This window comes from Peromyscus maniculatus, chromosome 7 (genome assembly GCF_049852395.1).
Source record: "Peromyscus maniculatus bairdii isolate BWxNUB_F1_BW_parent chromosome 7, HU_Pman_BW_mat_3.1, whole genome shotgun sequence".
NCBI classification, from domain to species: domain Eukaryota; kingdom Metazoa; phylum Chordata; class Mammalia; order Rodentia; family Cricetidae; genus Peromyscus; species Peromyscus maniculatus.
The window spans coordinates 110976751-111004251 of record NC_134858.1 but is presented as its reverse complement, the minus strand read 5'-3'; the positions used below and the strand labels follow the sequence as shown (position 1 = coordinate 111004251).

Genomic DNA, 27501 nt, shown 5'->3' with positions numbered 1-27501 from the left:
GGACCCCGTTGCAGCCTAGAGTTAGGAGTGTGATGGGTGATATCGCTCTATATGCTGTAAATGTGTTGTTCTGATTGGTTGATAAATAAAATGCTGATTGGCTAGTAGCCAGGCAAGAAGTATAGGTGGGACAAGCAGACAAGGAGAATTCTGGGAAGAAGAAGGCTGAGTCAGGAGTTGCCAACCAGACACAGAGGAAGCAAGATGTGAAGGCAGAACTGAAAAAAGGTACCAAGAGCTAGTCAGTAATAAGCTTGAGCTAATGGCCATCCAGTTTGTAAATAATATAAGCCTCTGTGTGTTTACTTGAGTCTGAGCAGCTGCGGGACTGGCGGGTGAGAGAGATTTGTCCTGACCACGGGCCAGGCGGGACACAGGGAAACTTCAGCTATAGGAGTGAGCTCCAGGTTTCTCCTAGAAGCAGGCTCAGTATGTCTTTATTAAACAGAAAGATATAGGACCTTCTGGCCTCCAGAACATCTCAGACACCATACACTCCCCATTTCTTTTTATGGATCTGCCTGTCTAAATGAATACTTCTAAGCTCAGTAGGAGCTTTCCAATTAAATAAGACAATTCACGTTGCCTGCCGCCTCTACACTGTGCTAACTGCCCAGTATCCTGGGAGCAGATTCAAGACTTCTTAGCAAAACAAGTTGCTTTAATCAAGGTGCTCCCCTGTGGAGTGCTCCCATCTGTGGGACATTTCTCTTAATATGCAAATGTTTCCTTGATTGGAGGCTGAGAAAAATGAGCTGCTTTTTCGGGAGTTGAACCTCGAGGTCCACTTGTGGTTATAGAGAACATGCATTGGCCTAGCTGCTGGACTGGCAGTTAGAAAAGGCACCTGGGGGTCAAACAGTGACTCAGGGATTTTATATCTCAGAATTCTGCTAGGAGTTCTGGTCCTTGACCTAGAAGCCCTTGCTGGCAATGGCGGCATAGAGGGGCATCTGCTTGCTCCTGGATGACTCACAGTATAGGTAGCACAGTGTTCTGAAGAGTCTCTCAGGAGGATGGAAGAGAGAGTGATGGAGGGGCAATGCCATGGAAGTGAAGCCCTCACACCTCAGGACGTACACCACTCTCTAGCAATGACGTCATCTACCTGCAATGGCCTGCCATAGCCAGATCACTGTACGTGCTCTCCTTAAAGTTCACCTTTGGTAAGCGAGTGTTTGTCTTTCTTTTTCTTAGCCCTCCCTTTTCTAGCCTATTGCACTGGCTGGTTTTGTGTGCCAACTGGACACAAGCTAGAGTCACCAGAAAGGAAGGAGCTTCAGTTGAGGAGATGCCTCCATGAGATCCAGCTGTAAGGCATTTTCCCATTTAGTGATCACTGGGGGAGGGCCCAGGCTGTGATGGTGGTGCCATCCCTCAGCAGGTGGTCCTGGGTTCTGTAAGAAGGTGGGCTGAGCAGGCCAGGGGAAGCAAGCCAGCAAGCAGCTCCCCTCCATGGCCTCTGCATCAGCTTCTGCCTCCAGGATCTTGACCTGTTTTGAGTTCCTGTCCTGACTTCCTTCAGTAATGAACAGCAATATTTAAGTGTAAGTCAAATAAACTCTTTCCTCTCCAATTTACTCTTTGGTCATGGTGTTTTGTTGCAGCAATAGAAACCCTAATTAAGACACCTGTCTTCTTCCACCTGAACAGACTGCCACATTTTCTGACTTTTGGCTGGCTTCAACCATGAAAGTACATGGGGCCATACAGCCATGAGTGGAACTCTCTGAAACTGAGCAGAAATATAGTTTCCTCTTAAAAGCTGTTCTGTCAGCTCTTCTGTGACAGAAGTAACCAATACAAGACCTTTTCTTCATTTCTGCTCCTAGCTCAACATTAGGATGATCCAGACCCCACAGAGCAGGCAGATGTTCCCCTTATATCCTTTCTTCTCTTGTCTTCCCCATCTGCACCTGCAGAACAATCTCATGAGGGATGCAGCTTAGTTCCCACTTTCCCATGTGGCTTGGGTGGACAAAGGCAGGTCCTTGACACCCCTCTGAGCACTAAATGTCTGTGTCTGGACTTCTCAGCAGTCACATCTTCGCTCTTCCCAGGCATCCTCACACCTTCATTTCAGCTACACCTGGCGAGGTCAGCCAGAGGACATGGAGGCAGGCTGTGCCCAGCCTGTGCCCCCGCTGCTCAGAACCTCCATAGGACACACTGTGAAAGCTCTGGAAAGAGGCGCTTGACCTTTTCTTGTATCAGAAGAGAAAAGCACTGGGGCTAGGATCTGAATGAAAGCAGGTTCTAGCTGGAGGGGGTCACCTTTGCCCTCGGTAAGAAAAGGAAGTATTTGAAGAGGCAGTAAAGCATCTCTTCATTATCAAACCCCAGCGGGACTTCATGATAATTTTTATAACTTCTTCATTCAAAATTCTGGGTGCTATGAAGGTTAATAACTTGTGTTTATTGAAACTTCCCTTCAAGGAACAGAGAACTCTGCAGGCATTATCTAATTCAGAGTTACCACAGAACAGGAAGCAGGATGGGGTGGGGGTTGGGCAGACACAAACAGTCCTGTCCTGGAAAACTGAAAATATTAATAGCTCCAAGGAGAGTTTAAGTAAGTTTTAGAAAATTGCAAGGTGAGTTTAAGTCATCCAGGAAGATAGAGCTCTGAAGCGAGACTTTCTCATCTGTGAATGGGGCACAAGCCCTCTTTATTGGTGTTGCTTTGGAATTTATCAAGCTGGAGAAAGGAACTCCAACATCAAGATTAACATATAAAGAAGTCAATTGACAGAGAAAGACTGGAAAGTCTTCTGTAAGACGAATTGCTAAACGGTCTTATAAATAAAAAACCCGGAGCCATATATTGGGGTTAAAAGAGACCAGAAAAGCAGAAAGAAGCCAGCCATGTTCTTACCACTTGGAGATCCTCAGCCAAAGAGAGCTACTTCCTGTATACCCAGGCCTATATGCTTTTCTGTTCTGCTATCTCACTTCTGCTCTCTGCCCAGCTCTGTCACTTCCTGTCTGTCTGTACAGACCTCCGGACCTTTACGGTTAACTAGTGCTGGAACTGAAGGCGCGTGCTAACACGCCTGGCTCTGTTCCCAGTGTGGCCTTGAACTCACAGAGATCAGGATGGATCTCTGCCTCCCTAATGCTAGGATTAAAGATGTGTGCTACCATTGCCTGACTTCTATGTTTAATATAGTGGCTGGCTTTTTCCTCCGATCCTCAGATAAGCTTTATTAGGGTGCACAGTATATTGGGGGGCACAATGTACCACCACACTCTTCCTTACCTGGGCTTCCTGTAACATGCAGAGCATGTTTGAGAGAAGCAAGAAAAGGTAGATAAAGCGTCAAGAGCCTCTGGCTCAGTGCTTTTCAGTGGATCTGTGCTCTTCCCCGGCTCACTCACCCACTCCTGTTCTTGAGTGAGTTTCCTTTCTTAATAAAAGATCATTTTTTAAAACATGTGTCTGTGGTGCAGTTCTTCCCCCGGGACACAAGGACCTGGAAACTTCAGAGGGTGCTCTTGGAACTCGGATTGCACTGGTAGCAGAGGTGCAAGGTGTGAGCACACAGCTTTGCACATTGTTCGAGCTCCATGGAGATAGGCATCCCTCTGGCTCCTGAACATAGAATAAACATTTCCCCAGTCGAGCAGAGGAGTCAATTGTGTGTCTGATTCTCTGCAGAGAGAGAGGAGGGATGTGGAGAGTGTTTGCAGATGATGGAACAGTGATCTTTTTTTTTCTCTTCACAGCTTATTACTGTGTGGAGACTCACCCTCCATCTCTCAAACCTTGAGCTAAAGAAGCCCATACCCCTGAGGAGAAAGTGAAGTGGAGATGAGAAGTAATTTAGAGTTAATTGGGGGTGACAAAAGGGCCTGTGTGTCTGAATCGTCTTTGGCTTGAGGGGTTGAGTCATTTACATCTCTCAGCTGTTCCTCCACTCTCCCATTTTGTTTTTGCTGGGAAAGGGATGTTCCTGTGAAAAACTACTTGGCCATTGTTTGGTTTGGAACATTCCCGAATGGCCATAAATTTCTGATTCTTCAGGCAGGTCATGGTTTGAAAGATTTTCCTCTCACGACTCACAAATATGGAGAAAAGGTACCAATGTCCTTCTTTAGCAGATGTGGCCTTTTGTTGGCCAAGGAAGAAGAGGAAAGAAAGGACCCAGGCAGCCAGGTCATTCTTAGAAGTGTAATGGATCAGTGCGTGGACCCAGGATGGGTGCTCTTCACAGCCAGGCTCCCCGGTTGTACCAACTGGGCAGGGTTTGGTGAGTGGTACTGGTCTCCTGCTGCTTTAAGGGTGAGTCCCACGCCCTTCAGCCCCTCCACATCCAAGGCAACAAGACAACTGTGGAGGGGCAGAGGCTTTTGATGGAGACAGAGGCTCCAAGCCTCCTCGTTGGCGCAGTTCAGCATTGCTGGGCATCTTTCCACCTAGGGTTAGCTTCGACCTCTGTTGCTGGAGGGCTTCTCTCCAGGTTCCCCAAGCCCCGCAGTCCCACAATCCACGTATAAAATAATCACTCAGACGCTTATATCACTTATAAACTGTATGGCCGTGGCAGGCTTCTTGCTAACTGTTCTTTTATCTTAAATTAACCCATTTTTATAAATCTATAACTTGCCACGTGGCTGGTGGCTTACCAGAGTCTACATGCTGCTTGTCCTGGCGGTGGCTGCAATGTCTCCCCTCCTTCTTCCTGTTTCCCCAATTCTCCTCTCTCTTTGTCCCGCCTATACTTCCTGCCTGGTCACTGGCCATCAGTGTTTTATTTATATAGAGTGATATCCACAGCACTTCCCCTTTTCTTTTTTTTTTTTTAAAGGAAGGTCTTAATTTTAACATAGTAAAATTACATATAACAAAACAATTATCGAGCAAGAATTACAGTTACAATATTAAAGAAGATGTCCTATCTATCTTATATTTGTGAGTTTAAGGTTTTATATCTAACTTATCTTTTATCATAACTGAGGAAATTACAACTATCTAGTTTTCAACCACATCAAAGACCTGAGAAGGAACATAATGGTACCTGAGATATGGTAGATGGATGCAAGCAACTTTCGGGAATCATGCAAGAGTAGACCAAGACAGCTGGCAGCCTAGACAGTCACCTAATGTTTCTCAGCATTGTTGGTGCATTCAAATTGGCTACAGGCCTAGAGTATTTGACAGACCATTTTCAGAAGCAGGAATTCTGAAAGACCATCTTACCCTGTCTTGGCAGAGTACAGTGGTCGCTTTCCTTGTGTCCCACTTGTCCAGGAAGGACAGCATTGCATTCGTACTGTCAGCCGTCAAGGCAAGGGCAGTTCTTTGCCCAGTAGGCCATTTTGTGCCAAGAAGACAAACTTCCAAATGGAAATGTCTTAGAAGCCCAACATTCTCTCGGGATCAATTGGTGCAGCCAGGAGCAATTGTGTCTCACGTCAACAGAATTTTAAGTTATTTAAATGCCATATTCTCTAGGTCTATGAAGTGTTTGAAGATTGCCTATCTATCTGAAATATATCTATGTATACCTAGAAGACTTAACTAACTTGGCTACAAATATAATTATCATAGATGACTAATTATTAATCTATTTTTTAATTATCCATTACAATTTTAAATGAGTTACATAAACATAATACCTCAAACAAGAATAGAAATATACATATATACAGTATAACAAGATTAACTTCAAGTTTGTATCAATAAACTAAAATTTATACCAATGTAAAACATTTTAACCAAGTTGTTCTTTAAAAGTAAGTTCATTAATCTACCCTTTTATCTTATCATCTCTATATCTTCCTATATATCTATATGATATCCCCTTTTCTTTTTAGAAAGAGATCGCATTTATAATCAACCTGTTTTAAAAAAAATATATTGGTTTTTCTCTGTCCCACACCAGAGGGCTCTTCTGATTTGGGACACAAGAATCTATTAACCATTTTTTTTAAAGCAATATGTCTGGGTTTAGAGGGGGAGTGAGCCAATTCCACCTCCAAAGCCAGCTTGGTATATTTGGGAATTTGGGCGTAGCATCTCTTACTACTTCCTGCTGGAGGGGGGCGCTGTATCTTATGGGGATGCAAAGAAAATTTTAGGCCTATGGGGTAGTCTGTGAGGCTGTATTATGTGAACCAGTTGCCTTGAAACCGCTCTGGATGTTGGATCATCTGGGCCATGGTGTCATCGGAGACCTTTCAGGGGGTCTTGGCTGGTGAAACCTGATGTATCTTAATCTGGAACAAATCCACAGCCTCTGGCTTTCTGTGGAAACAAAAGCAGAACCTCTTTTCCAAAGCAACATATCCTTAAATCCAAATTTTGAAGTCAAGGTACCTTTAAAATATACATTTTGGCATAACTCAACAGCTTTTGCAATCAAATGTTTTTCTTCAGTTACGAATATCAAAGAGAACATAATCCAGATTTTCTGTGTGGCAGCCATCTTTACGTGGCTTATGTTTTCTATTACCTTGAGCCTATTGCTTTAAACTGCACCATTGTAAGACTGAAACGGCACTGTGGCTGCTGGCTCCGCCCACTTTAGCTTCCCAACATGGCAGTGGTACATTTTCCGCCAGCTCTGGGAGTCATCAAGCCTCAGAAATAGTGGGTCTAAGCTTTTATCAAAGCAGCGTGTAGCCCAAAAACTTTTTTTTTAAAATAATAGTAAAGATTAAATCTACCACAGAGCTTAATGTGCCGCTGGCAGACACCTCATTTCTGCCATACTGCTGGTCAAACACACACGCCAGGAACCCGCCAGTGTTCAAACCTGCGTTTTGCGGCATCTAGCTGCCCATATGAGACAAGAAGCAGGAACCTGGTTTTGGCTCTGTTTAGAATTGGTTATTAAATATTCTCAGGTTTAAGGTGGAAACTCGAGTATTAGATTCAGGTTCTTTAGGATAGGACACCTTTGAATGATCTTTATAACATGCCGTTTACTTATGCTCTATACTCCGGATTTTAGTATGTGTTTCTTGCTTGATATTGTTTGCATTGGTTGTAGTTACATCTTATCTAGGTCATTATCCCTCATTATTTCTGGACAATATTTGATAACCATTCCTTTGTATATAGTCTTGTATTAGTTTAGAACCTTCTTATTTAGACAAAAAGGGGGAGATGTAGTGGGTAGCCATTCCAGCTTGGATCTGGAAGTTCCAACCCCCATTGAGACTCTGGCAACTGTCACGCCTACGAGGCGGGGCGAGGGGAGGCGCCTGGGGACCCGAGAGCTGGATGGGCCAGCGCTCTTTCTGTGCGCTCTCTCGGTGCCGGGACGCGGACCGGTGAAAGGTGGATTGTGCAGAGCTCCGGAGAACACCTCTGGATTGCAATACACCTTGCCCAGACCCTGCGACCTACCCATTACTTAATTTGTGAGTTACGCCATTAAATAAATATCCTTTTAACTACGTGGAGTGGCCAAAATAATTTCTCCAATAGACCTCTTGTCCCTGTATCTTCAAGCCAGCACATTTTGGGCTCACATGGTTTGCATATGTCAGCCAATAACAAAATAAAGGTACAGCATACTGAGAGAGGGTAGAGTGATTCTGAAAATAAGGGAAGGTCCAGTCTTGGGACCAACGTTCCCCCTCAGAGAGTGCAGACAACACTCTCATCTGCATGGAGTTGCTGTCCTTCTGATCCAGCATTCCTGACATTGTTCAGACGCAGACGATGGTGGCAGTCTGGCCTCACTGACAAGTTGGCCCTTCATTTTCCTTTTAAACTAGAGTTAACACTCAAAGTTTAAAAGATGAAGCAATATGCCCATTGAAACACCGTCTGAGTTTCCTAGCCTTATCTTAGTTTTACACAAACTGCTTCTGCCTCTTACACAAATTCCTTGCCCAGCATTACCTAGAGAGTACCTTTCTGGCTGAGCTGAGGCCTGGGGCTGCAATGAGAGTGGTCCTGAGACTCTTGCCTCTGAGTGTCTCAATTTCAGTAGTTCTAAATCTCAGCTCTAAATGCGTCAGAGGCAAGCTTTCTTCAACACTGGATGGGTATATTCAGCGATTTAATGACCCAGCCTGTGACCTTGTGTTGCGATTGTGGTTGAACGTCTGATTTTCCATTTGCAGATGGGTTTTGAATTTCATTCTTCTCCCAGGCTTTCACTGGCGACATTCTATGAACTCACACAAAGAACAGGTTTTCAGGACTCACGCTGTAGCTCCGAGGGAAATTCGAGCTTTTTCTAGGAGAGACGTCTGTCTTCAAGGGTTGGGAGTTGAGAGGAGACGGAGTGAAGCACATAACAGCTCTGAATTGAATGGATATTCTGTTAGGACACATTTGGAGTGAGCTGAGGCACCTGGAAGAAAGACCACACCCCATTCAAAGGCATTTCTGAGAGCGCCCTGGGAAAGTGTCAGGCAAGTATCTCAGGTTCATTGCCTGATTGAATTAGTCTGCCTGCCAAGTGCTTTGCTGGATTCTGCGCTCTGCTGGGCAGACATGTCCATCCTCCTGAGTGGGTTCTTCTTGGATGAGAGGACACTCATGTGTCCAGGGGAAGGGAGGTGTCTGAGGCCAGAGAAATATGGACCCCCTTACTGGTTCTGATTTGCCTTTAATTGATTTCTAAGATTTGAATACTCTCCACTCCTGTACTCACTCACTCACTCACTCACTCACTCACTCACTCACTCACTCACTTACTCATTCATTCATTCATCCATTTGCTCATTCATCCTCTCCCTACTCCTTCTGAAGTTTTAATACTCATTTTTAATTTTTGAAAATTTTAATATAATTACATGATTTCCTCTCTCCCCTTTACTCCCTCTAACCCCTCCCAGACACTCACCTATTCTCTCTCAAGATTGTGGCCTCCTTTTCTTCATTATTGTTACATATATACATATAACACACAGATATAGATATATTCCTAAGGACACAAACACAGCATGCTCAGTCTGTATTATGTTACCTGTATGTATATGACCTTAGGGTTGACCACTTGTGTTGGATAACCAGATAGGGTTTCTTGTCTAGGGAAGATCATTTCTCTTGCTCTCAGCAGTTCCCAGTTGCCCAGAGTTCTCGGTTTAGGGTTGAAGCCCCATGAGCTTCCCTGTTAGCTTGTCCACTGGTGCCATCCTGTTCTCACTATTTAGCCCACACTGGCTTCCAACTCCTGATCCTCCTGCCGCAGCCTCCTGAGTGCTGGGGTTATAGTTGAGTTGGTCACTGTGCGTGACTTATCAAACACTTTATAAAAGCCATTATCAGGGAGAATACTGAGACTATACCAATGGCCACAGTCCTGTTCCGAGAGTTTCATGTTGGTGGGATGTGTGGGTGTATCCATGTGCACTTCCCATCTCAGGGTGGTGATTTCTAGGGCTAATTGTACATACGAAGGGAAAGATTTAAGTCTGATTTATATGTGCATTCTCAAGAATGGTTTCTGTGTGGAGGTAATAATTGTTGAAGGGAGTGTTGAAAGTTTGAATTGGGAAGTTGGGTGTTAGGATAGAAGGAAAAATGTGAGGCCCTGTCCAAATGAGCGGAACATGGTGACTTCTGAGATACGCCATCACTCCCATGTGTGAAGAAAGGGGATGCCAAGCCCTTATTGTTCCCCCAAGTAATGGTATGTAGGGAGGCTATATTAGAAACTTTTTTCATTGCTTTGAAAAGACCTTTATATAGGAGAGATTTATTTTGGGGCCCAGTCTGAAGGGATGGATATAGTCCACCATGACAGCAGAAGGCTTGGGCTATGGTGGCAGGAGCATGAGGCTGCTTGCCTACATTGCCATGGACCAGGAAGCAGAGTGAGGGCTGGGAGTAGGGCCAGGCTATAAAACTCAAGACCCGCCCCCAGTGACCTACTTCCTCCAGTGAGGTCATACTTCCTAAAGGTAACACAACCTCTCAAAACAGTGCCACCTGCTGGGGAGCCAAATATCCAAAAACGAGTCTGTGGGGGACATTTTCCATTCAAACTTTAAAGAGACTCTTTTCTTGGTTTGTTCAAAAGGGAGAATTAATCTACTTTAGACTTGTTCAACTCAGTGAATTAAATTCAGGACACCCAGTTGTATTGGGATTCTGGGAGAACAATGAATGACTTTTTTTTCCAGTATAATATTTACGACATGCTTCTACTAAGCATTGTAGTTTCTCTAAAATTCAGAATTGACTGGGTGCCTGTATATTTTTTATTCTTTATTATTATTATGAGCATATGTGCATTATATGTATGTGTAGGCACATGTACCACAGCACACAGGTAGAGGGCAGAGGAGAACTTTGGGGAGTCTCTTCTCTCCTTCCGCCATCTTGTTCTTCTGTGGATCCAACTCAGGCCCTCATGCTTTAGAAGCAAGCACTTTACTGACAACTGTCTTTCCAGCTCTGGGAATTTCTTTAGAACATGGCTCCTTTCCCACAGTTTGATCCAGCTGGCTGGAGATGGACATCATTTTCTTTCCAACATGCGGAGGCCCGTGGTGGGGTAAGGGGTTCCTGCAAAGGCTCAGGAGAGGAGATACCTTCTCTGCTGCAGGGCCCCTTCCCTGTCTGTCGGCTTACTTGTTAGTCTAGACACCCCAGAGCTGGCGTGGGGCAGGCGCCTCTGTCTTTGGCAGGTTAGGGGATGTTTTAAGAGCAGGCTTTCCCAGCCAGCTGCTGAAAGAATCAGGAGGTGAGGACTCTGGAAACAGGGATTTAAAAACCATCATAAGAACAAACATGGAAGTTATGTATGTTGTAAAAGTTGATTATGAAAGATTTAAAAAACTCTGAGGGAGTGAAACTGAAAAATAAAAAATCCAGCTAAAATCACTGAGTTTGTTTCTCTAAATATTTATACATGCATGTCATACATTCATTCATGCATGCATGCATCTATTCATTAAGTTGGCATTTATTGTGTGCCTTACTCTTCCAGGCACTGGGATTAGAATAACAGGGAGAAAACACCAAGAGTGCCCACTCTTACACTAGTGGGAGAAATGGATTTTAAACAGGAACATAAAACATCAGAAGTCCAGTGCTAAATCTGGAAGTGTTAGGCCAGGACATGGGGATATGAATTCTGGGAGAGAAGAGGGCTTAGGGATAACAAAGGACTCATTATTGAGAAGATGAAGTGGAGACCCCAAGGCAGTCAGGTATGGGCCATGAAACTGGTAAAGGGCACTCCATAGGATAACAATGAGTGGAAAGGTCTGGGGATGGACCATGGCTACAGAGTCCAGCAAGAGGGCAGAGGGGCTGGAGGTTCTGAGGTAAGATTGCAGGTCACCCAGTGTCAATGGGGCACAGGGTAGGAGTAGGCTTTTCATTGTATGTCATAAGGGTCACTGAAGGACTTTGCCTAGTGGGGTGAAATCATTTGGTTACCTCAACAACATCTCTCAGGTTTACTGAGTATAGGCCTCAGGTCTTGTAAGGTTAAATCAGGTTAGGAGAAGGCTGCTGGGAAATTGTAGGTAAAATACAATGGTGGGCTTGGGTAAGGGTGATGGTGGGTGATGAAAAGTAGTTCAACTCTGGCTTGTATTTGAGATCCAACAGGAGTGGCTGATGGAATGGAGTAGAGGGATGGAGAGAGAGTGAGAGTGAGAGTGAGAGTGAGAGTGAGAGTGAGAGTGAGAGGGAGAGGGAGAGGGAGAGGGAGAGGGAGAGGGAGATTGGGAATGGCTGGAAGAGCAGGACTGGCCATGGGCAAGGGACCCAGTGGAGGGAGGGAACAGGCTTCAGGATGACTGCCAGGAGCTTAGATGGACAAGTGTGGCACCCATCATCCCCAGCTGACATTGGTCAGACAGCTGGGTCAATGAGTCTGGAATTCAGAGAAGAGGTCTGGCTGGAGATAGGAACTTGGGTGTATGCAGGTAGGGATGAAAGTTTGCAGCCAAGACTCCTTGACTTGACTGGTGTCTGGTTCCCCAGCTGCTGGGTGTGGGGCTGGTACTGGGTCACATCTGCCTTCTCCCCAGAACTGTGCTCCACTGATGTAGCCACTTTGTCAGGTAGATAAGAGAGGACTCACTCACCCCTTCCCTTCCTTATAGGGAGTTGGCATTAAAACACTGACCGTGGCAATTAATGTTCTAGAACATTCTTTGAGTATGTGTGTGTGTGTGTGTGTGTGTGTGTGTGTGTGTGTGTGTGTGTGTTCAAGAGGAGGCTTGAGGGCTACTTTAGCTTTTATTTCTTAAATATCACTCACCTTGGGGTGTTTTTTTTTTTTTGAGACAGAGTCTCTACTTAGCCCCCAACTTGCCAAGCAGACTAGGCTAGCTGACCTGCAAGCCCCAGGGTTCCCAAAGATCTGCTTGTCTCCACCTCTCCAGAGCAGGGATACAATCATTGTGCCATATCTTTTTTCTTTTTAATGTGGGTTCTGGGGATTGAACTCTGGTCCTCTTGCTTGCAAAATGAGCCCTTTACTGACCGGCTCTCTTATCAGTCCTCTTGGTCCAGAACTTTTCGCGGAATGAGATGGAGCTTGCCTGAATTTGAAACCATAGACATATTTTCTTTCCCTGGCCTCTCTGCTCACTTCGCTCTCTATTTGTTCCTCCTGGGAGCATCCCCTCCACACCCACAGTTCTTCCAGAATCTTCCAGGCTTTTATTCTAGGGACCCTAACCTAGCAAGGAAGCCTTTTCCAGTTACTTGGGAAGAGAGATGTTTGTTCTATGTGCCCTCTTGGGTCATTCTTCCAGAAGTGTTTGGTTTTTACAGGTTGTGTGTTATTTGCCTGCATGATGAGTCAGGATGGATTTGAGATGCCACTGGCCTCCCGGCACCCCGTGGTTAGCAATGCAAGGCTTGTTGTGGGTGCAGGCGGGAGGGCGTGCTCGTCCTGGGGGGAGGCGAGTCATTATTTCCACCTCAGTGCATTCTAATCATACTTCCTTCTGTCAAACCAAGCAGTACTTTCAATCTTACTTCAGGGTTTGCCTTCCACTCGGATCAGAAACAAATCAGCGTGATGTAGCCTGGTGGTAGATCATTTAGAGATTTTCATCGTTAGTAGCCAGGGGCAGGCAGCATCTTTTGTATTTGTGCGTGAATGTGTGTGCACACACTTTGCTTTTGAATTGTCACTGACCATGCCTTCTGTTTTGAAAGGCTGCATATTTTGCATTTTGATTTTCAAGAATGACTGAGGTCATGGATAAAGAGAGAAATCATCACAGAATGAAGTTCTAATTGACAATCTCCCCAGCACAACAGTTCTGGCTTCTGTTTCCTCTTCTGTATTTAAAATGTGTGTGTGTGTGTGTGTGTGTGTGTGTGTGTGTGTGTGTGTGTGTGTGTGTAGGTGCCCATACATGGAGAGACCATGCATATGGACACCAGAAAACAACCTCAGGTACCATCCTTAGAAATGCAGTCCACATCCTTTGAGATGGCGTCTCTCATCAGCTAGGAGATCACTGATTTAGATAAACTACCTGGCCAGTGAGCCTCAGCTATCATCTCCTGTTTCTCAGTGCTGGGATTACAGGTGTGCACCACTGTGGTGTTTTGAATAGGAATGGCCTCCATAGATACATGTGTCTGAATGCTTGGCTCATAGGGAGTGGCACTATTAGGAGGTGTGGCCTTGTTGGAGGAAGCATGTCACTGTGGGGGTAGATTTTGAGGTCTTATATATGCTCAAGCCTTGTCCAGTGTGAGACACAGTTCTCTTCCTGCTGCCTGCAGATCAAGATGTAGAACTCTCAGCTCCTTCTCCAGCACCATGTCTGCCTGCATGCCACCATGTCCCGCCATGATGACAATGGACTGAGCCTTTGAAACTCTAAGTAAGCCCCAATGAGATGTTTTCCTTTATAAGAGTTGCAGTGGTCATGGTGTCTCTTCACAGCAATAGAAACCTGAACTAAGACAACCACCAGGCCTGGATTTTATGTGGGTGCTGGGGATCAAACTCAGGGCCTCATGTTTACCTACTAAGCTTCTTCCCAGTCATCTTTTTTGTTTTGTTTTGTTTTTTGTTTGCTTGTTTGTTTTTCGGGACAGGGTTTCTCTGTGTAGCTTTGGAACCTGTCCTAGAACTCACACTGTAGACCAGGCTGGCCTTGAACTCACAGAGATCTACCTGCCTCTGCCTCCCGAGTGCTGGGATTAAAGGCATGTGCCACCACTGCCAGGCTCCCCAGCCATCTTTTATACCTCTTTTTTGGCTTATGTATCTATGTGTAATGTGCATGCACGTGTGTATGCATGTGTTGGCAGGTGCACATGCACATAGTGTGTACATGTGCGCATAGACCCGTGAGGCTGACATTGAAAGTCTTCACTGATTGCTTTCCATTTTATCCACCAAGCCAGGGCCATCCGGTTGTACTTGGCAGTGACTGATATGGCTAGTTTAGCTTGCTCTGGAGGTGCCCTGCCCCTGTCTTTCATGTGCTGGAATTACAAGTCAGCCACCATGATCACCTAGCTTTAGATGCATTCTGCAAATCTAAATTCTAGTCCCCATACAGCAAGCATTTTACCCTCTAAGTCAGTGGTTCTCAACCTGTGAGTCATGACCCCTTTGGTGGTAGAACCACCTTTTCACAGGGGTCGCCTAAGACCATTGGAAAACACAGACATTTACATTACAATTCATAACAGTAGTAAAATTACAGTTATGAAGTAGCAGCAAAAGTAATGTTATGGTTGGGGGTCACCATGACATGAGGAACTGTATTAAAGGGTCACAGTATTAGGAAGGTTGAGAACCATCTTCCTAGACCTTCTTTTATACTCTTAAGCTGTGGTATTATCCAAGTACAGTGTGGTACCAGGATATCAGGCCTATAACTGTCTACATTGTACAAGTATGAATACCCCATAACTGCTATCTAGACTGAGCTATAGAACATTTCCAGTACTCTAGAATGTTCTCTTGTCAATCCTTGTCCAAAACCTAAGTGTCCCCTGTTCTAGCTCTATAGATTCATTTTTTTCTGTTTTGATTTTCATATAAGGTTTTGATCTTTGCATATATGAACTGGATAATATGTAGTATTTTGTGTCTTGCTTCTTTCATTAGTTTGTTTATGAACTTTACTCAAGAACTTCTGACTTAGAAGTAGTTTGTTCTTTAGACGTTTCTATGTGATGGGCTGGAGATGTAGTGTGGTTCCTAGAATGCTTGCCTAGCATACACAAAGTCCTGCGTTTGATCTCCGGCATTGTACAGACTACACAAACCATGTGTGGTGGTCTCCAACTATAACCCCAACACATTAGAGGTGGAGGCAGGAGGATCAGATGTTCAAGGTCATCTGCAGTTGCACAGTTTAAAGATATATTGAGATACATGAAACCTTGTCTCAAAAGAGATAGCAATAACTTGACTCCTAATGACATTGCTATACTCACAGGTCAGGGCCTTGCTCAGTCATCACCAGAGAAGCTTCCTCCTGCAGCAGATAGGAACTGTAGAGACCCACAGACAGACAATAAACAGAGAGAGACCTTGGAACACTCAAATCCCATTTGTCTCCACCAAATCCCTCCCCTTAGGGCTCAGGGAACCATGTGGAAGAGGAGGAGGAAAGAGTGTAACAGCCAGAGGGGTGGAGGACATCTGGGAAATGATAAACACAGCAGGAGTGACATACATGTGACCTCACAGAGACTGAGGCATCATGCACAGGGCCTGCATGAGTCTGCACCAGACGGAGTTCTAGAGCTGAGACTAGAAGTTGATACACACCATCCATCCCCCGCCCTGAAGCAATCTTCAATTGATAACTACTTGCAAATGAAAATTTAGTTTTCTCCAAGGGAGTCTCACTGAGGTTACAAATGATGCTTAAGCAGTGGGTGGCCAACTTGTCTCATAATGTTGTGTTAGGGTTTTTTTTTTTTAATGTAACTTTTAAAAAATCTTTTATTTTCATTTTTATTTTTTCTACCCTAAAGTTCCTTTCCATATATATTATGGCTTCCAGTTTTGTGTTTTTATGGGATTCCTGAGTGTTCGATAGTAGGTCTTTGTGTCTGTATCTGTTTCTTGTGCCTTTTTTGGGCTCTTTTCCTTCCATTTGTTTCTTTTGTCCTGTTCTGATTTGTTTTAGTTTTATCTTATTATATAATATTTTATTATTACCCCTTAGAAGCCCATTGTTTTCTGTGAGAGATGGAATTAGGGTGGATCCGGATGGGAGGGCATGTGGGAGTAAGGAAGGGAAACTGTAACCAGGACATACTGTCTGAAAAAAACATCTATTTTCAATAGAAGAAAAAGTATTTTAAAAGACATAAATTCTTGAATAAGCAACTGAAAAAAATAAAACTTAACATTGTCATAATAATTTTTTTTCACATAATGTTGAAAGGTTTTTTTAGATAATTCAAAATATATATGTATATGGACATATTATTTTAAAGAACATTTTAAGTGTAAGCATATCAAATTTTTTTTTATAAAAGGTCATACTTGCATGTTGAAAAGCTTAATATTCTGATGGAATAAATTTAAATGTATTAAAATCATAAAAAAGAGAGCATATATAGTATTTAGCTATATGAATACTCTGCAAACTTACCCATTCTGCTCATTGATTGCTTTTAGTTTGGGTCCACCTTAAATTTTTTACAATGAGCTTAACATCTGCAGACTGATTTTCATTCCTCTGCCTTATATGAAGTCTGTACCACAGACAGGATGGGAACTTGTACACTGTTGCTTATTTTAAAGAGGAGAAATTGTCCGTAGCCCCACAGGGGTCAGGGCTAGGGCTGGTCAGGGCTAGGCTATGGGCTTCTTGATTTCTGGTCTAGCTGTCTTCCTGAGATCCCTGCCAGCATGTCCCCAGAGAGTCTCAGCATCTACTGTCCATCTTGCGGGACCTCTCTACCCTGTGGAGTGCAGATAAAAGCCATCCTTCTGGCTGCTGGCACCTGCTCTGACCCTGCTTCAGCTGAGCCCGCTTCCTATTGAAACAGGGCAGTTTTCCCATTGACTTTTCAGCACATAGATGTGGACCACACTCAGGGCGGCAACAACACAGTCTCTTTCCTAAGGGAGCCATGGCAACCCCCACCTGGCAGATCTGGCATCTGCACAGTCACAGCAAAGCTTATGTCTGTCAGACATGGCAGGGAGCAAGAAGAAGCCATGTGGATGTCACCTGCAAGGACACTGGGGTTTAGATGCTGTCACTTCAGGGGTCTTTTCTCCAGGTCTGTCTAAGTGGGCAGGACACTGCCCACCTTCCTGCCGGCTCCCCTAAGCAGGCACTAGGGAGGGGAAGCGTGCTGGAATTTAGGAGCAGGATGAAAGGAAGGCCGTGGAACAGACGGTGCCCCAAGCATGGCTTCTGGTGATTTCTGATCTGAGTGCCCAGAGAAGGGACCGTTTCTTCTCTGTCATTCTGCCACGTGCCTCAGAAATCATGTCATGCTGAGCCAGGTTTCTGCAGATTCCCAGGAGCCCAAGCAGTGAGGCTGCTGTCTCTGCGCATCTCCCTCACGCCCGCTTCCTCTCACCGTCTCTTTTCTGTCTTGCCGCTTTTTTTTTTCTTTCCCCTCAGTATTACTTTTTCTTACGAGCAAGCGAACAAACAAGCAAAACAAATGATGGTCCCCAGAATGCAGGGATAGAATTTACAGAGTGGCGCTGGGGAGACGGCTCAGTCAGAAAACGGATAGGTGCAAGCCGGAGGACCTGGACCGGATTCCCAGAACCCACATAGAAAAGTCAGCCATGCGTTTGTCATCCCAGCCCGGGGGGAGACAAGGGAGAACCCTGGGGCTTGCTGGCCCAGATGTCAAACTCCAGGTCAATGAGGGACCTGTCTCAAAGTGGATAGCATTCCTGAAGGAGTGTTGAGGTAGTGTATGAGCCTCCACATACACAAGCACACACACGTATATGTGCCTGTTCACAAGTGCACATGAGCAAACACACACACACACACACACACACACACACACACACACACACACACACACACACACACAGAATCCACAAAGTGTTTCTGGTACCAGTCCTCTAGTCGCTGTCTATGCTAAGTCTCCTTACATACCTGCAGGACAAAGGAGAGAAAGGAACCCAGCCCAGCTCCAGGACTTTTCTGCACACTAGGACACCCTTAGTCTTTTATTGGTCACCCTAGCTGTCCCCCCTGGTTACACATATGGAGGTGCTTGGCTGAGATTGGAATGAAGCTCTCCTTGCTTCTCAGTGGCTTGTTTTGGCTCTCTGACTTTGGCTCTTCATATTCACCTCTCTGTTTCAATGATAGAGGCAGACGGAGGGCTGGGCGCGGCAGTCTGCAGTGTGCAGCCGGAGGGGCCTTCCCAGAGGGGCGTGGCTAGGCAGAAGGAAGCGAGGTCAGCATCACATATACATCGGCTTAGGCAGCCTCCATCTGCAGCCTGCCTGCCTCACTGGGACCCAGGCTGAGAGGAGGACCAGGCCAGCTGTCATAAGTAGTACAGATGAAAAGAACAGTAGCGGTGCATTGGGCGCTGCCCTTCCAGATTGCCCAATCTGGACTCCATCTAGGTGTTCCCAAGCATATTAGTCACTTCTCTGTCGTTATGACAAAGCACCATGACCAAAAGCAACCTATAGAATGTAGTGGTATTGTGTTCCCCAAAATATTGTGCACCCTAATAAACTTATCTGGGGTCAGAGAACAGAACAGCCACTAGGCAGACATAGAGGCCAGAAAATGGTGGCACTCACACCTTTAATCCTAGCCTTCTGGAGGCAGAGATCCATCCGAATCTCTGTGAGTTCAAGGCCACACTGGAAACAACCAGGCATGGTGACTCACACCTTTAATCCCAGGAAGTGATGGCAAAAAGCAGAAAGGTATATAAGGCATGAGGACCAGAAACTAGGCCTGGCTAAGCTTTTAGGCTTTGGAGCAACAGTTCAGCTGAGATCTATTCTAGATGAGGACTCAGAGGCATCCAGTCTGAGGAAACAGGATCAGCTGAGGAATTGGCAAGGTGAGGTTAGCTGTGGCTTGTTCTGCTTCTCTGATCTTTCAGCATTCACCCCAATACCTGGCTCCAGGTTTGTTTTTATTAATAAGACCTGTTAAGATTTGTGCTACAATAGAAGAAAATGTTTATTTCAGCTTATGGTTCCAGAGGACTAGATGTCCATAAGGGTGGGGACAACATGGCGGCAGGTGGCTGCAACAGGAAGCTGGCTGATGGCATTTCCTCAGCACACAAAGAAACAAGAGAGAAAACTAGAAATGGGATGAGGTCATACATCACAAAGCACGCCCCCAGCAACACACTTCCTCAGCAGGACTCCAGATCCTAAAGCTCCTATAACCTTCCCAAACAGTGCCACGAAAGGGGGGCAAGTGTTCAAATGTCTGGTCCTGTGGGGGACTTTCTCACTCAAACCACCACACCAAAGTTCGGGAAAATGTGACTGCTAACCATGACCTTGAAACCTTTTTGTACTATGCTGTGCAAGTGTCCACAGCCCCAGTTTGGGTCATTTTTGTGCAGAAGTTTTCTGGGTTCACCTGAGTTTCAAAGCCTTACTTTGTGTAAGTTTGATGTATCCATCCACAGCCCTACCTCCAACAGGGGCTCAGCCCTCCTAGACCCCCCACTGACCTTCCCACTGGTGTGTGTCTTAGGGTTCCTATTGCTGTGAAGAGGTAACACAACCACAGAAACTGTTATAAGGGAAACACGTAATTAGGCCTGGCTTACAGGTCAGAGGTTTAGTCCATTATTGTCATGGTGGGAAGCATGGCGGCGTGCAGGCAGACATGGTGCTGGAGAAGCAGTGGAGAGATCTACATCTGGATGGGCAGCAGCAGCAGGAGAGCATGACACCGGGCCTGGTCTGAACATTTAAAACCTCAAAGCCTACCCCTAGTGACACACTTCCTCCAACAAGGCCACACCTACTCCAACAAGGCCACAAGTCCTAATTTTTTCCAATAATGCTACTCCTTGTGAGCCTATGGGGGCCATTTTCATTCAAACCACCACAGCGTGTCTTAGTTGATTCCGGATCCAATAAAGCTGACAATCAAGTTGAACCATAGTACCTTCCGATACCTACATCCCATAAACCTGGGAGTGGTATAGGCTGTGCTAGATAGACAGCTAACTTAGAGGAAGGGAAGATTCGGTGCCAACTCTTAGCCAGGTGGAGTCTCTGGGGGCCTTTCTGGGGGTCTGACCTGTGAACTCTGTAATCAATTCTGAGAATAGTGTCTGTGTCTAGAGGAAGTCCAGTAAGGACACAGGAAGAGAGGCAGAGGGCATCTTCTTATGCCCTCTCTAGGGGTCTTTTACTTTTATTCCATACCCCAACTAGTTTTTAAAAATTACTTTTATTTTATGTGGATGGATGTTTTGCTTGCATGTCTGTCTGTGTACCATTTGCCTGCCTGGTGTCTGCAGTGGTCATAGGATCCCCTGGAACTGGAATCACAGACAATTGTGAGTAGCCAGAGGTGCGGAGTACTGAACCTAGTTCCTTTGGGAGAACAGCCGGTACTCTTAAACACTGATCCATCTTTCCAATTTCCACCCCAACTAATCTTGACTCTTCCTGGCTCCTCAACAGCGACCTCTGATTCTGTCTGAATCCCTCTTCCCATCTCCTGCTAACTCTCCCCAGTTTTCCTCTACCACCCCATGGGCACCATCGACATCTCCTCCAGGCTCCTGCCCAGGTTAGGCAGGTCATTTGGAGTTGCGTGGTGCTGTTCCTCCTCTTTTTTTTCTTTTTGCTTGGTTTTCAGCACACTGCAGTGTGAGAGTTAGTAGACTCATTGAGGGAAGCGCTTGTGACCTATCAATCCAACACTTGTCCTTCACTGTGTTCCTGAGTCAGATGTTCATTCTCTTCTCTTGCTGTCCTTATCCCACAGAGGTTCTCTTATCTCCAGCCTAGAATGTTGTAGTAGCTTATTTTATTGCTATTTTAAAATATTTATTTAGTGTGTGTATGTGTGTGCATGTGTGTGTTGTACCTATATATGTGTGGATGCATGTGTGTCATGGCATACCTGTGGAGGTTGGAAGACAATTTATTATACTTGATTCTCTCCTTCTACCATGTGGGTTATGGGGATAGAACTCAGCTCATCAGGCTTGGTGGCAGGTGCCTTTCTTTACTCCCTGATCCACCTTGGTGGCCCTGCAGTAGCTTCAATATTTCCCTTTGTACTCTGCTTCTAATATGTCCTCCAGACCAACCTCTCCAATGGGTATGTCCTTCTACATCATGAACCTGACTCCACTCTTCCGTTTAAGCTTTCCTGTGCTCTCCTGTGTCTGCAGAAGACTGGCTTCTACCACTAGTAGACACATAGTCAGGCGAAAGCAGTTTACCTGGGGTAAGAAAAAAAAATGCCAGATGGAGCCAAGAAGAACATCTAGGCAGCATGGGGCATGTGGGTGAGCAGACTACTGCATGCGCAGTAGGAGCCAAGTCCTGAAGGACAATGGTATAGATGGGCCTATGCAATGTTACTCAAAGGGTTATAAACCAGGTTTCTGAAAGGAAAAAGCAAAACAAAACAAAACTCTCTCATTAGTCATTGGCTAAGTGTATTCCCAGGGGTGTTAATTACCTGCCACTATGATCTTTCTGCATAGAGGGCCAGGCCAATGTCAGCGGTCAGAAGACTCCTTCAGGCGGGGATCAGCAGGCACACGTGGGAAGCTTTCTGGGAAGGTGAGATGTGACAGCATCTCCCATAACCAGCCCTCTCATCTCCATGTGATCCATGGGCCTTCAACCACCCGGCTCCGTTCCTTCACCACGGCGGCTCCTCTCGGCTTAGGCGAGCTTCCCTGTGCACAGCAATCTGCTGTTTATGGCCACGAGGTTGCCCTCAGTGCACCTGCAGCCTCGGGTGTGCTAGTCCCCATCACACATCTGTCAAGGCTCAGCGTCCTGTCTCCACGACAGCTGGCTCGGCTAACCTGCACACTGCATTCTCACAGCTGTCCCTTCCCCACCACACGGGGTGTGGGGCACTCCTGGGTTTAGGATTGACCCCACCTGCTTCTCTCTGAGGTCCTAGAGATGAGCACATGATTGGGCATCCTCAACAAATGCTCCGGACAGAACCGGGTGTCTGTGGCTCACTGTTTAGCACAGGTGGACTCAGCATCTATGTCCTGGGTCAAACTCATCTTTGTCCTGGCTCCCCCTTTTCATCAGCAGTAGCAAGAAGGAGACAAAATGGGAGTCTTCCCTCTCTCTGGGGAACAGGCTTGTTATTTTTCTTCAACCTTGTGAGATTAGGCTTGAAAGTGGTAACAAAGAGAAGGCTTGGGAGCCACAGGAGTTGGGACACACATGCGTGCACACACACTCATGTACAGAAAGAGCTGTAACAAAAAATAAAAGGGAGAAAACCAACAGACTGAGAGAGGCTGGGCCCGGAAGAGGGCTGATGGATAGACAGGAGAGAGAACAGAGCGGGAAGTAAACAGAGAGACTGGAAAACAGGGTGAGGAGGAAGAGGAAACATGGCCAAACCATATCCTAAGTGGGAAAATAAAGAACAGAAATGCCTGGAGAGAGACTCTGCATCCCAGGGCAGCAGGAGGGAGACTGGGACCCTAGCTATGGATCTTTATCTCTTTTCCCATGGCTGACCCAATGGCAAAGGCTGGGAGAGTGGGCTGCTGGGCTCGGGGGCTCAGGGACTGTGGGCTTCTGTCTTGAGCCCTACGAAGGAGCCCCTCACTCGCCACCATGGCAGTTGTCTGAGTACCTATAGTGGTGTGTGGTATTTGCAGAGCCCTTTCTGTAGCCTTTTATAGTGCCAAACCTACAAGGAATAGGTCAGAGTGCTGTGGTGACCCCCTTTTGCCCCCGTATACATACCTTTGGCCTTGCGAGGCTGGATTTGCAGTACCTCATGAAAGAGTAATGAGCCATATCAATTTTTAAAGCTGCCTAATGCTCCTTTCAGCTTAGGTGTCTAGAAGTTTGCAAAGCAGGAGCCATGGTTCCCAGGAGAAGGTCAGGAGACATGACCTAAGGTCCATAGGCAGCTATTGTGATGGCCAATGCCTTAGGTGGTTCCGTGGTGGAAGCAGCAGAACTGGGGGGTGGGGTGGTGGTAATCAAAGGTCAGAGAACAGCATCCTGCAGGAATTACCTTTTTCCTGAATGCCTGCATAGACCAGACTCAGGAGCCTAGAAAGAATGTCTTTTGTGCAAGTATGGGTGTGCATACATCTGTGTGCATATGGAAGTCAGAGGACATCCTCGAGTATTGCATTCTGGCACTTTTCAGCTTTATAAGACAGGGTCTCTCAGTGGCCTGGAACTCACCAAGGAGGCTAGGCTGGCCAGCGAGCCCCAGGGACCCACCTGTCTCTGCCTTCCCAGCCCTGGGATTACAGCCATAACACCTGGCTTTCTTTTTAATGTGAGTTCTGGAAACCTAAAACAGATCCCAACTAAGCTATCTCCCTCCAGTCCTAGGAATGATTTCTGAAAGTATGCTCTTCGATTAAATCCTTTAATAACATCCTCGCCACACCCTTCATACCCCATGCTGCAGTTCCTAACTTGTGTCGTGTCCCAGCCCCAAGCTCAGCATCTTGCATTCTGCCCTGAGATGCAGGGGCTCAACTCAGCTAGTTCCTTGGGAAGCTTGGCAGTAGGGGGCGCAAGAAGAAGGCATTTTGGATGCTCTGGTAGGCAGCTCCCTGCCAGTGCTTCCTCACTGGAGCAGAGCCTGCTGCGCCCACAGGGTTTAGGAAATTTTCCTAGCGGCTCTCCTGCAGCTTGCCTACTTGGAGGTACTTGCTTGAAGAAGTCACTACCCAGGCAGATGCCATCTTCATCCTCTAGGTCCCATTCCTGAGGTGTTCCTCTTCAGACCTAGAAAACAAATGTTTTATTTGTGTATATGTGTCTTCACCTGTGAGAGTAGATGCCACACGTGTGAGGGTGCCTGAGGAGGCTGGAAGAGGGTGTCGGATCCTCTGGAGCTGGAGTGACAGGCACTTGTGGGCTTCCTGACTTGGATGCTGGGAGCTGAACCCAAGTCCCCAGCAAATGCTTTTTACCATGGAGCCATCTCTCCAGCCCCTCATCTTTACACTTCTGAGATGTATTAATTCTAGTACTTTCTCAGGATTCTCACAGCTTTAGGCTTGTATAGGGTGACTGGCTTCTCTGATTTTCCTGGGACTTTCTGGGTTTAGAATACTGTAATTCAGGTGTCGTGAAATTCAGAACATCCCCTGTCCCCACAAATAAGGAGGGTTGGCCACTTTAGGCTGAGAGAGCTGCCTCCCATGGCTGCTCCCTCGGGCACATTGTTAATGATTTTATATCATGATAACCATGATAAATTAGGATGAATTTTCTCTGTCAAAATCATCGTCATGATTTCTATTTCCTGACTTGAACTGATGTGTCCTCATCTCTAGCTCTTAGGAACTATGTTAAGCCAGACAGCGTCTTCTAATTAAAGACAGACCCTAAGGTGCTCCAGCGGGGGAGTCCTGTTGATTTTTGCTGCTGTTTCGGGTGCTGTTGCTACGGCGCAGCAGGAGCTTCGTGTAAAAAACAAAACAACACAAAATGAAACCAAACCTTGACTGGGCTGAGGAGGGAGCCTCGTTGGTGGAGAGCTTGCCTATCGGGCATCATGGCCCAGGGGTCCCTCCCAAGCACTGTAGTGCCACATGCCTGTAATCCCAGCACATGGGAGATGGAGGGAAGAGGATCAGAAGTTCAAAGTCATCCTTGGTGACATAGTGAGTTCAAAGCCAGCCTTAGACACAGGAAACTCTGTCTCAAATGAGCAAGCGAACAAACCTGGCTTCTGTGCCGCGTCTCCACGCCCATCCCAGCATCCACCTGCCTCCTCCTAGCTGTGTCTCGTAGCTGTTCTCCATTCAAGCCCGTCATCTCTGCATACACGACTTTGGAAGGGGAGGGGGACTTGTTTAAGTCACCCAGCCAGTCACAGATGTCTGAGCTTCAAACTCAGCATAAAAAATACTCCAGGGGCTGGGGAGATAGCTCAGTAGGAAAAGCACTTGTCTCCCAAACATGAGGAAACCAGAATTTGGATCCTTAGTGCCCACAGAAAAAGCCATTGTGGTGGGCTGCCTGTAATCCCAGTCAGGGACAGGGATCTCCTGGGCAAGCTGGCTAGCTAGAGAAACCAAATCAGTGAGCTCCAGGTTCAGCAAGAGACCCTGCTTGTGTAAACAAAATGGAGAGCAGTTGAGGAAGACGTCTGATGTCAACCTTTGACCTACACACACACACACACACACACACACACACACACACACACACACACACACACACACGCACACACCACCCCATACCACATAGTGTTCCTCTACATATGCAAACATGCATACACATGCAGAAAAGAAGAAAGAAAAAAATATTCCTACTCTTTTTTTAACCTTAGGGCCTTTCTTGTATGGAGTTCAGTGCCAAGCAAGCACTGGCTCTCCTGGGTTTTCTTTCATGCTTCCTTCCCCACTTCCCTCAACCTCTGCGCCCAAGCCTTTGGACTCCATTTAGTTCTGGGGATGAAATGCACCTCAGGGACACATGGATGAGGGGAGCGAGGCCGGGTCCTGTGCGTTCAGCTGGATATGGCCTTAGCGCTGGCACAGCTCATATTTCCAATGACTTTGCATTTTAACTAGAAGCTCTCTAGAACCTTGGCCTCAGACCTGGTCTACTTAAAAGGCATTTCCCATAACACTCAGTTTTATTAATACTATAAAACACTCTTCGATAATCACTGGATCGTTTCATATGCAGAAAACACCCCGTCTGGCTTGCTGCATTTGGACAGTGATGGAAGTGTTCCCATAAATGATGGAGCTGGATAGCCATGGAGAGGGTTCACCTAGAAGGTGAGACTCTTCTGAGAAGGTATCTGCAGCCATCTGCCCAGCTCCACCCAGCACAGAAAACCACGAGAGTCTGCTCCCAAACAGCCTACAGTTCAATTACTGTGGAAATCAGAGGGGTCTCTTGGAGTAGCATGGGATGCTGTAAGTGGTAGCGAAGATTTGGAGTTATTAGGGTAGAAAACTGCTAAAAGTGTGAAGCTTGAGTAAAATGCCTTCCGTGTGTGTGTGTGTGTGTGTGTGTGTGTGTGTGTGTGTGTGTGTGTGTGCAGGCTAGAGGACAACTGCGGGTAGCAGCCACCTTAAGTGAGTTTAAACACCAACTATTTATTTTGTGATTTTTCTGGACTTGTTTGTCTTAGCCAGGAGATTCTTCTGTCCCCATGGTGTCAGCTAGGGCCACCCATGTGTCTTCATTCAGTTGAAAGCTCAGTTGGGGCCATAGAATTCAAGACACCAGTACACACACATCAGGTACTTCAGATGAGGTTATCTAGAAAAATCAGAAGTTAGCTAGGCTTCCCTCTTTCTCTGGATGGCTCCTCATTATATTTTTAGACAGCAGCTAGATCCTAAAAGAATGAATTCAGGAGCTGTCGGGTCGTTTCTGGCTTAGAGTCCAGAGTCTATAGAGCATGTAGTTTCTGTGTTTGTATGTGTATGCCTATGCTAACGTGGGTGCTCATGTAGACACATGTATATGGAGGTCAGAGCTCAGCCTTATGGTTGTGTTCTCAAGAGCTGTCTACCTTGTGCCTTTGTAGACAGGTTCTTTCATTGGCCTGGAACTCGGCAGTAGGGTAGGCTGGCTGGCCTTCGGGATCTTCCTGTCTCTACCTCTCCAGTGCCAGGACTGCAAATGTGTGTCTCTTTGCCTGGCTCTTTTTACGTGGGTTCTGGGAATTGACCTCAGATCCTTGTGAATGCATAGAAAGTGCCTTACCAACTAGCTGTCTCCCAAGCCCCTGTATTTGTTATATTTTATAGATTGGACAAGTCAGAGGGACAGCTGAGATTCATAATAGGGAACTGGGCTCTATTGCAGACTGGAGCAAACAGATCGGCAGTTATCACCTTTGTAACAATCAACTGCCACTACATGTGGAGATAAATGCTTGACATAGAGTGAAGCCCACAGCCACAAAGTTGGCCTTGACCTTAGCCATGCAGCAGTTGGGGTGTTCGCGAAAACAGGCGAAGCCCTCGAGGGTTGAAGTGGGTCTCTGCTTCTGCTGAGAACCTTGGTCTTTGCTAGATGCCCTACCCGTCCCGGCTTCAGGAAGGAGAAAAGAGAGCAGTCGGCCTGCTGCTAGACAGCTCATGTTGTTTATTCCCGAGAAATGAGAAGAAATGGGCTGTTGTCAGGACTTGAAAACATTCCTTTAAATTTGATGCACTTAAATCCAGAGGCACACGATACATTTTGTTTCCTCAATAAAGCTCCAATCTCTTTGATGAGCACATTCACCAAAAACTGAAAACAAAAGGCATACGATTACCATGGTGACAGCTAATGCTTCCCAGTCGGCCTATGTTAGCTCACAGAAATGGCAAGGAACACTTGTGCAGGCTAAAGCGCTAGGAAAGCTGTGTTTGAAACGCTGTGAAAAATTCTTCACCAGTCTGCACTGATTAAAATAACATCGGAATTATTAGCAAATTAAACGTTGTCC

General features: G+C 46.1%; 1 long non-coding RNA gene across 1 annotated transcript; it reads right to left on the bottom strand.

Annotated features, from left to right (window-relative positions):
- Positions 1-2459: 2459 nt before the first annotated feature.
- LOC143274358 (uncharacterized) lies at positions 2460-15535 on the bottom strand. Its single transcript, XR_013052979.1, has 3 exons — positions 15347-15535; positions 7438-8312; positions 2460-4433 (listed from the first exon to the last, which is right to left on the bottom strand). It is a non-coding gene; the product is annotated as an uncharacterized LOC143274358 (long non-coding RNA).
- Positions 15536-27501: the final 11966 nt, after the last annotated feature.